At 34.3% G+C, this 10,709-nt stretch overlaps 1 pseudogene; it reads right to left on the bottom strand.

The window, feature by feature from the left end:
* Nucleotides 1–9,184: 9,184 nt before the first annotated feature.
* Nucleotides 9,185–9,719, bottom strand: LOC149845508 (protein LAZ1 homolog 2-like; annotated as a pseudogene).
* Nucleotides 9,720–10,709: the final 990 nt, after the last annotated feature.

Here is a 10,709-nt window from a genome sequence, read left to right as displayed (position 1 = left end):
AAAAGTTGGGGCGTTACAACTCTTCTTGATATGGTTAGATGTATGTTATCTAACACTTCATTACCCAAAGTATTTTTGGGAGAAGCTTTACATACAACAACATATGTCCTAAGTAGAGTTTCATATAAAGCTATTGTCTCAACCCCTTATAAGTTATGAACAAGAAGAAAACCTATTCTAACTCATCTTCATAGATGGGGTTCTGTAGCTCATATAAAAGTTATAGAGCGATCAAGGGATAAACTCAATACCAGATCTATAAGGTATATTTTTATCGAATATCCCAAAGAATCTAAAGGCTATAGATTTTATCACCCAGATAAGGGTTTAATCAAAAGTATAGATGTTATCTTCTTGAAAGATCAAAACATGAAAGAAGTTATTCCAAAAATAAATGAAGATGTTCCTCTTGATTTACAACATGATTCTGATGACTTACAAGAACCCATAAGTAATGGCGAACCTCTTGAAATCACTCTTTCTTCTTCTTCTTCTCAAATATCTCAGGTTGAACATAAAAGGTCTAGAGCTTCTTTATCTTACTTAGATGACTATTATGTCTATCTATCAAAGGAATTGTGTTATGCTTTAGACATGGATGATATGGATCATATGGTGAGGCAATAAACTCACGTGAGTCAACAGAGTGGGTAAAATCCATGGACAAGAAAATTGAGAAAAATCGGATCTGATAATTGACTAATTTACCTAAGAAAAAGAAAGCCATTGGATGCAAATGGATTTTAAAAAAGAAACTCAAGTTCGATGGTAGCATTGATAAATTTAAAGCAAGATTAGTTGCTAAGGATTTCTCTCAGAAAAAAGGATTAGATTATGTTGACACATATTTATCGGTTATAAAATTCACCTCGATAAGGATAATTCTTGCGATAGTAGCTCACTACGACCTAGATCTACATCAAATGGATGTTAAAACCGCTTTTCTTAATTATGAGCTTAAGGAAACCATTTTTATGGAGCGATCTGAAGGCTATATAATAAAAGGAAAAGAAGATAAAGTATATAGGTTGAAAAAAATCCTATACAGAATCAAGCAATCACCGCGTCAGTGGTACTTAAAGTTTCATAAGGCTATTACGTCATTAGGGTTTGTGGAAAATAAGTTTGACCACTATGTTTATGTCTGAAAAAGTGAAAGTAAATTTGCTATTCTCTTACTATATATGGATGACATTTTTCTGACTGAAAATGACAATGATATGATTGTCAAAACCAAGTCATGGTAAAATTCACAATTCAAAATGAAAGACATAGGAGAAGCATCCTATGTTCTTGGAATTAAAAGTACTTGAGATAGAAGCTCCAAACTTTTAAGCTTGAGTCAAGAAAGGTATTTAAATCATATACTCAAGAAATTTAAAATGAGTGATTGTAAGTTAGTTAGTGCACCTGTGGTAAAAGGTGTCAAGTTGAGTAAAAATGATAGTCTAGGTGATGGACAAAAAAGACTAAATGTCTCTTATGCTCAAGATGTCAGAAGCGTGATGTATGCTATGCTTTGCAACAGGTCGGATATCAGCTTTGTTGTTAGCTTCGTTAGTCGCCACCAGAGTAATCCTGGTTAGCCACATTGGCAAACAGTAAAAAGAATATTTCAATATTTAAAAGAGACTATAAACTTAAAATTATGTTTTCAAGGTGATTCTTTAGAATTAACTGGATATTCTGATGCTGACTTTGCAGGCAGTAGAGATGATAGTAAATCCACCTCTAGATATGTTTTTCTCCTAGGAGGATAAGCAGTTTCCTGGTCTTGTAAAAAACAAGGTTGCGTAGCTCAGCATACTCAGAAAGTTGAATATATTGCATGCAATGCAGCTGCCATATTTTCCATTTGGATAAGCTGCTTCATTAATGATTTGAAGTAGAAAATAACCAATGGGCCAACTCAGACTTATTGTGATAATCAAGCTGCCAACTTTCTTATGAATAGTGAAGCTGATAATTCAAAGAGTAAGCATATAATGGTAAAATACCATTATTGTAATGCCCCAAAATCCCAACTTGTAAAATCCTTAGATTTTAAAGGATTTTTTTTTAAAAACTTTATACAAGCGGAAAATCATAGGGGAAATCGGTTGGAAAATTTGGGCGAGTTACAAAATGAGCAAAAAAAAGATGCATTTCATTCCGCATTTGATTTACAAAATGAGACCGAGGATATACATCAACTCATTACAAAAGGGTCTCTCAAAACCAAAAAGAAGGATTTTCCAAAACAACTGCCAAGACCGCGTAAGTCCAAAGTGTGGGTTCTAAGCCTCTGTTGCACAGTCGTCGCGATCACACCCTAGCAATCATCACCTATATCCCCATAAAATGGGGTCAGTACTCTTGCGAGTTGGTGAGATAACCAATCAAGATATACCATTTTCAGGAAAACATAAGGCATGATAGCAGGTATGACATGAATTAAAAGTAAACAACAAGACTACGACTAACATGATAGAACAATTGACGATATATAACCAAAGTAAATGTGCGTGTAAGCATATATATGTGCAACATGCAACAAGTACTAGGCCAGCAAAAGTAGCAATACAAAACTAGGTTCATCAAGATGAGACAATTAGAAACATACAACCAAGGTAAAGCAACTACGATACGAACTACAAAGAAAACAAAGAAGAAAAATATACTATACAATTCTAATATAACCAAGTAACTAAGCAAGGTAAGTCAACATGTGATTGGTTAGTGATTATGTTTTTCTTGATTACTCATTCAAGTACGCGAAGGAACCTCACATTCTGTGAGACATGCACCTGGCGTCTGTTATTCAATTTCTAAATGTGGTAACCAGGGAAGCTACAAACTGAGTAACCTCATGCGGGCAACCCAAGGCTAAGAGAACCCTCACATACGTAATGGATTGCAATCCTCACTACTGCAGTAGTGGAGGTACCTAAAATGGTAACCTCGACCTCCCTAACTCCGAGTGACTGGAGGCCAAAATGACGCCTTTGCTCTTATATGTGTCACAGTAATGACCTGTCACTCGAGGTTTGTACCATCCACCCTCTCCAAGGTGAACCATTTAGTGAATGGGTAACCGGGTGGTTTATCTTTCTTAAGCTTGGTTGGACAAACACATCTCTTTCCAAGGTGATTTTACACTCATGCCTCGTGGTCTCCGCAGGGTCACACAAACGAGGTCTTGCCCACCCATTCACATGCTCAAGTCTCACACGACCAAAGAAAGAGCACATCGCCTGTGAAGGCAATACCATTTTATCTTCTAGGGTATCACAATACATGAGCTCACTCACAAACCTGGAACCATAGCCCAAAGACTCAAGTGGAGTCACAAAACCTCAAAGGCTATTTGTGTCAATAACCTACGATGCTAATGTCTCAATCCTTTCTTGAGATACATCAAGTGCGTAGTGTGCCACATGCGACCATGTAGTGACACGTTGCATTTTACAATAAGATAGTTGTGAACGTTGCAAAAATTTTCAACTTTTCCCTTTCCCTTTTTTCTTTTGAAGGGAAAGAAAAGAAAGAGAGAAGAGAAACTCTTTGCAAGGTCTCACTTGACCTTTTGAAAAAGCTGTTTTGAAATTTACTCGCCTCCATTTAAAAATTTTGCGAGAAAATGGAGAGACAGGATTCGCTCATCGGTACGAGGATCAACCATTCCTGGCGCCTTTACCAGGAGTAATTGAACCAATGATCGAATTCATGCCTTTGCTTTGCCTAAATTTGATTAAGAGATTTTTTTGAAAATCCTAAATGCACATGAAATCAGGCTTGTGCTATATTTTTTGAACTTTGAGAAATGTGTATGCTTTTCTTGGAAATGTTTTAGAAATTAGGATTTTTCAAGTGATTTTGAAATAGGTTTGGAAATATCCTTTAGAAAATTTGAACTTGATTCGAAAAGATTGAAATTTGAATCCAAAAACTTGGAATTAAAGTGAATTTGAGATTGAAAAAGGAAATTAAAATTTTGAAATTTTGAAAGTTGAAACTAAGATCAATTCTATTTTGAAAGTTTGCAGTTGAGGATTTGGAAATTGGATTCTGAATTTAAGAACTTTGAAATCTGAAATTGACTGAAAATTGAAGTTAAATTGATAATTTGAACTTAGAAATCAATTTTGAGACCTTGAAATCTGAATTGAAACTTGAACTTGAATTTAGAATTGATATTGAACTTTGAATTTGGAATTTGAAAATTGAAAATTTGAAAATTGAGTTTGAATTGAAATTGGAAATCGATTTTTGAAATTGAGTTTGGAATTTAAGATGGGATTTTGAAATAAATTTCAAACATTTGATTTAGAATTGAATTGAGAATTGATGTAAACTTCAGAATTTTAGAATTGAATTTGAAAGTGAAAATTCAAAATTTTAGAATTTTTGAAGAGAAATAAAGAATTTTGAATTTAGCATTTGAATTTGAAGTGAAATTTGAAGTTAAAATATGGAATTTAGAAATGTGAAGTTCAAAAATAAGGATTGAAAATTGGAATTTGAAGTAAGATTTAAAACTGAGTGGAATTTTGAAATAAAAAGATAAATCTACATATGTGAAGGGAAATTGAAAATGGTTTTTGAATAAAATGAAAAGTGTGTTTTTGAAAATTTATTTCAAAATCACTTAGAATTTCGAAAATGATTTGAGGTAATTTGGAAAGATGGTAGATAATGATGCAAAATGATGAATGCTTTGAAAGAATTTGTTTAAAATTATAATTTTTAAAGCAAATTTCATTCTTTAATAGAATTGAAATAAACTTAAATTTTAATATATTCATGACTATGGTCACAAATATATTTTAATGTAATCTTCATTTAAATTCCAAGAAAGAATAAAATTATTTTTTTGTGCTTTTATAGAATTTAAGGCAAAATTAAATTTCAATATATTCGTGACTATGGCCATAAATATATCTTGATTTAATCTTTGCTTTGAATTCTAATAAAAGAAGAAAATATATTTTTGAAAATATGATGATTTTCAGAAAGGAACTGAAGTATAGGTCAAATTTTATTCCATAAAAGATAAAAATCTTAAGTATTGTTCGCATTTTGACTATGACCATAAATGTGAATCATTTACTTAGGGTTATTTACCTCTTATTAGAATGGTGCTCATGCCATTCGTGTTATCCCACAGTGCTTTTTTAAAAAATAAGGTAAAATGTAATGTCACAAGCAATTATAAGAATTTAAAGTACAACTATATGCTCATACATTCTATTCTAAACAGAAAAGTAGAAATTCTCATTAATATGAATTTATTATAATTGTAATTGAATATTAAAATTCCTAGTTTAAGAAAAGAGATCAGGATCTCCCATGCTTACCTGCAAAAATAAGATAGCACAAGGCAAAAGAAATGCAAAGTATAGAAAAAAATTGAAAATATCATGTTAAAGATAATATGCATATGGTTATGCCTAAGCTATAATGGAAATGCGGATGCAATGCCTAAGGCATGAATGAAATGCATATGCATTTGCCTAAGTGCAATGCTTATGCTAATGAAGAAATGCATATGAAGATGCTAATGGAGAAATGCATATGAGAATGCATATGCTAATAGAGAAAATGCATATGAGGATGCATATATTAATAGAGAAATGCATATGAGAATGCATATGCTAATAGAGAAATGCATATGAGAATGCATATGTTAATAGAGAAATGCATATGAGAATGAAGCTTAATGGGAAAATGCATATGCATTTATCTAAGGACAATGCTCATACTAATGGGAAAGTACATATGGGAATGCATATGCAATGCCCATTCTAATGAGAAGATATATATGAGAATGCTTATGCAATGCTTATGCTAATGAGAAAGGCATAAAATGAAGTTTACAACAGTTCGTGGGACTGTTGTGGGTGTGTATGAAGTCACAACAGTTCATGGAATTACTGTGAATGCTCATGAGGCCACAACAACTCATAGGCTGTTGTAAATGCATATGGCAATGTGCTATGAATGCATATGAGGTCACAACAACCAATAGGTTGCTGTGAATGCACAAGACAATATGCTATGAATGCATATGAGGTCACAACAGCCAATAGGCTGCTGTGAATGCACATGACAGGGGGACACAACAGCTCATGAGCTGCTATGAATGCATATAAACAACAACTCATGAGCTGCTATGAATGCATATACAATGCTTAAAATGAAAATGTATATGTATATATTAAAATGAGATGCATATGTTAAAATAGAAATGCATAGACTCATTAAATACTGAATGTAATAATGAACTGCACTAATATGCAAATGCTGGAATGATATGCAAAGCTGATACTAATGTGCAAATGATACTAGTTAAGTGGCATGTAGGTGAAACAGAAAATGACATGCTGTGAATATGAATTCAATTAGACTGGACAAATGCAAAGAGATTTGCACCTAGAATATTATCTAACGATGAAAATTCATGGTCTTCAGACTTTGGAAATAATCTTTGATCCTTTGAGCTAGAAGAAATTTCTAGCTGAGAAACATTATGCTCCAATGAAGCATGGTTGTTTAAATTTGGGCCACATAAATCAGAATCGGGTGTTACTTCAATAGAAGAATTATTGTTTGATGATTGCTCAGGTTATCCCATTGATTTGTCATCAACAACAAATGGCCTTTGAGCCTCTTGTAATATTACTTCAATTAGAAACTCATCCGAAGGCAGTTTCTCCAATTCAGTCTTAAGCTCTTCAATTCTTGTGACTTGCTTGATAGGACAAGATCTTTCTTTTTATTTTAGAAAGAATGTCTGTTACAGGAGAACTAAATGACTGAATCAAATGGGTTATTGAACATGTTTAGGTTAGTCAAAATAGTAACTTTGATGTCACGGGTTCAAAGAAACAGCAAACCTCGAGCAAAGTTACAAGATGGTTAAGCATCAGTGAGCTTGTGATTTCAAGAAATATCATGGGCAATCCAATTGAAATGCATTTAATAATGGAACTCTAGATCCTTCAAAATTTAAGAAAAGGAGCTAACAAAAATCTTAAGACAGGACTATGGCATGAATCAGTTGGGTCTCATGTTTGTTGACTTGAGCAACATGACTTGATGCATGCTAGCTCCAAAACTGTGCCAGAGACATGAGTGATTAAGTCATAAAATAAATTGATCGAACTGACTGAAAACCCAAAGGTGGAAGACTTGCAACCAATCATATATGACAACATAATACACCCTAGCCTGAACCTCAGGTTAACAAAAATCAAGTGGAACGACTGACTACAACAGGTGTCGTGCAACAAAAACCCTATACATAGCCCAGGTGAGGTAAATTCAATTGGTCAAAGCATCTCAAACTCACATCACCTTCTGATGACTGTTTCACTTCTTCCCAAGAGAAGTCATACTCAAGCAATATTTTATCGAAAAGATAAAGGCAAAACCTTGTTATTCTTTTCAAGCACTTTTCCGATCTGAAATGATGAGGGGGATTGGAGCGACTCCCATCTATTTCTGAACATCACTTTGCTACCTATTTATCAGTAACAGGTACAATGCACATACAAATCCTTTCACAAATAATGTACTTAAGGCAACAACAAGTTGTTGGATAACTGCAATAAAATACTATTGAAATGCTATACTGAGATGCTGAAGATGAATAGTAGAATCAAAGGAAATGATTACTTACAGCAGATGGATGACCATGTTGTCGATGAACAAAATTAAGCTAAAAATGATCTTAGTGAATAATAAAAATACTTCAGTTTACGTGCACACGGTGGAATGAACTCAGTGAATGTATCTTAATACCACCTCGGATATGTGCTAATATTAGAGGGGGTTTTAAGATAATGGAAACGATGGGGATGATATTGAGATGAATGTTGAGACACTGTAAACACCCCAAATTTTCCAAGTCCATTTCAAACATCTTCATTTCACATATGTCATTCTCCTGGAGGGCGATATTGAGTCTCACCCCTAGGATTACTCCAGTCTAGAGGTCAGTTTTACCTCGTTCAGCCAATAAAATTATCATTTTACCCCTATGTCACCCTTAGACTTCTCGTCAGTTAGGTTTAACCAAACTCATCTCGGGTTCAGAAAAGTTAGAATGGCTATCATTTCTAACTCTTTTGAGCTCACGATGAGCGAATCTTGACCATTTCTGACCATTTCAGAGAGTTAAGCTCATTTCAAGCCAAATAAGTTCACTTCAGCTCAAATCTTAACCAAACTGTCCTCGAGTCAGTCAAATCTAGTAAATCGCATCCCAGTAAATTTGATCTATGTTCACCAAGAGTTCGAGTAGCTCAGTTTTAGTTTAAAATCATCTTTTCACACTCGAACCTTCATTTCAGCTCATTCGAGCTCATTTTTAGCTCGTTTGAGCTCAATACAGTCCAAATTGAGCCGACTTTTGTTGGTTGAGCTAGTGTTTTAGCTCCGAATTTAGTTCATATGAGTATAACCGACATCAGATTCAGTTCATTCCAATCCAATCCAATCCAGTTCAAATTAGTTCAGACCAGTCTAGTACCGTGTTTTTGTCCCCATAGGGCGAAGACTCCAAAAAATAAAATTATCCGAAACATTGTTCCCAACAATTTCTAAACTGGGACAAACCCCAAATTCGGACTCAGATCCATTCCTTCACCTAATATTTCATCAATATCCGTGATCTGATCCATTTCGATTCGGATATTGGACCTAATGTTGGATCTGGTGTCTAATTCCTCCTCGGACCTAGATTTTTTATGTGATTCATTTAGAAATCCATATTCAAAGTCTAATTTTATTCTTTGAACCCAGAATATCTCATCAGATATCCAGAATCCAATTAAACTATTTCAGATCCATTTCAGTCTGGATCCACCTTCTGATCTGTTGATAAGTTTAAATTCAATCAATTTTCTGAACTCAGATTCATTTAACATTTGAGACGCAATTTCACTTCTTAATTTTTGATTCAGATCTAAGATTCAGTTCCATTTTTGGAATTGGATCCAAGATCCAAAATCAAAATTCTAATTTTATTATGAATTTGGGGCTCTTTCCATTTTCAATACTTCAGAAATCCATATTCGGGGTTCGATTTCCATTTTCAGACCATTTCCTTCAAATCGAGATCTAGATCCAATCATTTTCAAAACTTCGGATCCAGATTCATTTCAAAACTCAATTTCAAAACTCAATGAGAAGATTTCTAAAATCAATTTGAAATTGAGATGCTCAGTATGATGGTGAATGTCCAACTGGTATACAATCCCAGAAACTGCAACAATATCATCAGAGATAGATAACTCAGGCCTGATAAAACTGCTAGGTCTGATACTTGATAAGCTTTTATGTGTAATGGTCCAATCGACCTGTATGTGGCTGAAATAGGGTGGGGGGGGGGGGGGGGGGGGCGGAGACGAGTGGTGGATTTCCACTTTCCTTGATCTCGTCTGGTACCCTGTCTTAACCAATTGATATGCTCAGATAGCTATGCAACAAGGCCCAAACTTAGCAATCATCAGGGCTTCACAACATTTCTTAATTGAATCCAAGAATTCGAAGCTTCCTAGACCAGTAAAAGAGTTGATTGCATATGTTAAAGTCATAAGTATGATAATCATTATGGCCTTTTGTTCCTTTGGGTTTTTCCAGTAGCAGGGATGTCATGACAACAACTGAAGCGTTAGATGCATAGCAAACATCACACAGAAACCTGCCTCTAGCAGATTCTGGATCCTGGAATCCATCCCTTTATTATCCACAGAGCACCCTTGCGCAAACTCAGGAATGAACTTCTTTTTCCTTTTATCGTTTCTTCTGTGGATTACAGGTAATTGTGGCTGTGTCCAGAGGAAAGAGCACATAAACTTTGATGCATATTGATGTAGACTTTAGGCAAATGAAAACAAGTGCCATGAGGATGGATATTATGCTGTAAAGAAAATGCAGGAGCACAAAATATGGGCATGAATAATCAGATGGTATGAATTCTGCAAAAATAGACAAAATACAGGGAATCATATGATCAAAACCCAGTCAAAAGATTATCAAATGCCATAAAACAGGAGATCGAGTACACATAGAGAATCAGAAATAAAAAAAATGAAACTAGATATGGGGGTAATAAGAATGATGAAGGAAACAAGAGATATGTTACAATGAAACAATAAAATGATGATACTATACACGAACTAGCTGTGTGAGACATGTACGAATTGATGCAAATGCCAAAATGAGAGATGCTACATATGCTGAAAATAGGAAATGAGAAGGAGTATAAAGAATGAATACATTTACGTAATGTAACAAAAATTAGACAAAGGAACAAAAGAGAAATGAGAGTAAAACATTAAATTGTAGAATAAGCTATGCAATATGCTGTAGAGATTAGAGGAGTAGTGTATTACAGAACTAAAAAAAAAGTGACGATGGGCTATCAGATCTAATATAAACAGATATTCAAAACAAGAAAATCCAAAAAAAAAAAAAATTGCAAAGAAAGAAAGAAAGATGTTGGAATACACATATTCTGTTGATGTTGCACATGTGCGGATCGATCTTGCTATAAGCAAATCGACACCACATGGGTGCTTTAATGAAAACAAAAAGAAAAAAGAAAAACCAGGAAAACAAGATAAAAGAGAGAAGAGGAAGGGCACTTACCGTAGCCTTATGCTGTGGGATTGATCGACCTCCTTCAGCCAATTGGGGGAAAACCAGAGGAAGAAAGAGAAATA

The sequence above is a fragment of the Nuphar pumila genome, chromosome 2, assembly GCF_984573655.1.
Source record: "Nuphar pumila chromosome 2, dmNupPumi1.hap1.1, whole genome shotgun sequence".
In the NCBI taxonomy this organism is placed as follows: Eukaryota; Viridiplantae; Streptophyta; class Magnoliopsida; order Nymphaeales; family Nymphaeaceae; genus Nuphar; species Nuphar pumila.
Note: the sequence above shows the minus strand (reverse complement) of the source record. Positions and strands in the feature narration are given on the sequence as shown.